Genomic DNA, 1,956 nt, shown 5'->3' on the forward strand with positions numbered 1-1,956 from the left:
CCCTTCATGTTCCCCACAGGGGATTTTAAAAACACTTAAAATAAGAGCTGTGTTTCTTGTCGGCTTACCCTGGCATGATAAACTATTTGAATCATTATGGACCTCAGACCACACGTAGCAGGAATATATTCAGAGCGCCCAAGCTTGCCACACATGCAGAGTGCGTTACACAACAAAAAAGGTAGGTCTGAATACCAAATACTGAGAAGTGCGAAGGAAAAGGATGAATTCCGAAATTGGGACCGAGCCCGAAGTGAATAGGCTTACTGTCCAATTTGTTAAAATGTGTTTCCGCCCGGTCTCGAACCGGGGACCTTTCGCGTGTTAGGCGAACGTGATAACCACTACACTACGGAAACCTAAAACGTGGAATCCTAAGGGTGTGGCTGACTTTTGCTGGGTGGGTCATTTATCGCTCTCAGAACCTATTGAAAATCAGATATTCCTTTGTCCATTAATTGAGCAATAAGGCTTGAGAAGCCGGGAATTATCGTGTGCAGCCCACAAGTCTACCTCACATAATATCCAAATTAGTGCCACAGAAAGAGAGCTCAATTTCAGCCTCTGTAAGGGTCTGAAAACGTATGTAAATAAGATATTTTTTAAAATATTTGTTTTATTAATAAAAACTTTATGTTATCGCTTTGTCATTATGGGGTATTGTGTGTAGATAGATTTTATTTTATTTTATTTCCTCCATTTTAGTATAAGGCTGTAACGTAACAAAATGTGGAAAAAGTAAGGGGGCTGAAAACTTTCCAAATGCATTGTACCGATGTAGGCTAGCTTCTTTTCCTTTGCTAGCCAGCCAACTAAATGTATCACACAATCACATCAAGCAGCTGAAATGACAGAAAACTATCTACATTTTTGTTTGTTTTACCTTGGATTATATTGCCATTTCTTTGGATATATCCATTACAATGAACATGATAAATGAATTTGCCTGGCTCTGAGAAGCTGTCAGTCTGTCACATTCATACAGATCGCACGGTGGAGGTCCCCAAAACGGTAACATTGATCCCCAGGTCGAGAGGGAGACAGCAAGGTTTAGACAAAAGTCAACTGTTTCAAACCAAATGCTAGAATCCATTGGGAAATTTTGAATATTACTAAAATGTTTCTGCTTCGGTTTCGAGCCGGGGGACCTTTCGTGTGAGGCGAACGTGATAACCACTACACTACAGAAACCAATTCAGTGGAATACTATGAGTGTGACTGACTTTTTGCATGTGAGGCGAACGTGATAACCACTGCACTACGGAAACGACAATTCAAAAAGAGGAAGTCGTGGAAAATATTAGGAATGCCCACAAGTCTACCTCACATAATATCCCAAATTGAGTACCACAGAAAGAGCCATAATACACATTAAAATATAGCGGTCAAACAGGAAAATGGTTCCAATCGATTTTCCACCCTTCATGTTCCCCACAGGGGATTTTAAAAACACTTAAAATAAGAGCTGTGTTTCTTGTCGGCTTACCCTGGCATGATAAACTATTTGAATCATTATGGACCTCAGACCACACGTAGCAGGAATATATTCAGAGCGCCCAAGCTTGCCACACATGCAGAGTGCGTTACACAACAAAAAAGGTAAGTCTGAATACCAAATACTGAGAAGTGCGAAGGAAAAGGATGAATTGGGACCGAGCCCGAAAGGCCTACTGGGACCCGGGCCGCAGGCGAATAGGTAATCCTAAGGGTGTGGCTGACTTTTGCTGGGTGGGTCATTTATCGCTCTCAGAACCTATTGAAAATCAGATATTCCACTACACTACAGATAACCACTACACTACAGAAACCGTTTCAGTGGAATACTATGGGTGTGACTGACTTTTGCATGTGAGGCGAACGTGATAACCACTGCACTACGGAAACGACAATTCAAAAAGAGGAAGTCGTGGAAAATATTAGGAATGCCCACAAGTCTACCTCACATAATATCCCAAA

General features: G+C 41.4%; 1 non-coding gene across 1 annotated transcript; it reads right to left on the bottom strand.

Moving 5' to 3' along the window:
- Positions 1-286: 286 nt before the first annotated feature.
- trnav-aac (transfer RNA valine (anticodon AAC)) lies at positions 287-359 on the bottom strand. The gene has a single exon. It is a non-coding gene; the product is annotated as a tRNA-Val (tRNA).
- Between the last annotated feature and the right edge of the window lie 1,597 nt (positions 360-1,956).

Source organism: Oncorhynchus masou, unplaced genomic scaffold (genome assembly GCF_036934945.1).
Source record: "Oncorhynchus masou masou isolate Uvic2021 unplaced genomic scaffold, UVic_Omas_1.1 unplaced_scaffold_17229, whole genome shotgun sequence".
Classification (NCBI taxonomy): Eukaryota; Metazoa; Chordata; class Actinopteri; order Salmoniformes; family Salmonidae; genus Oncorhynchus; species Oncorhynchus masou.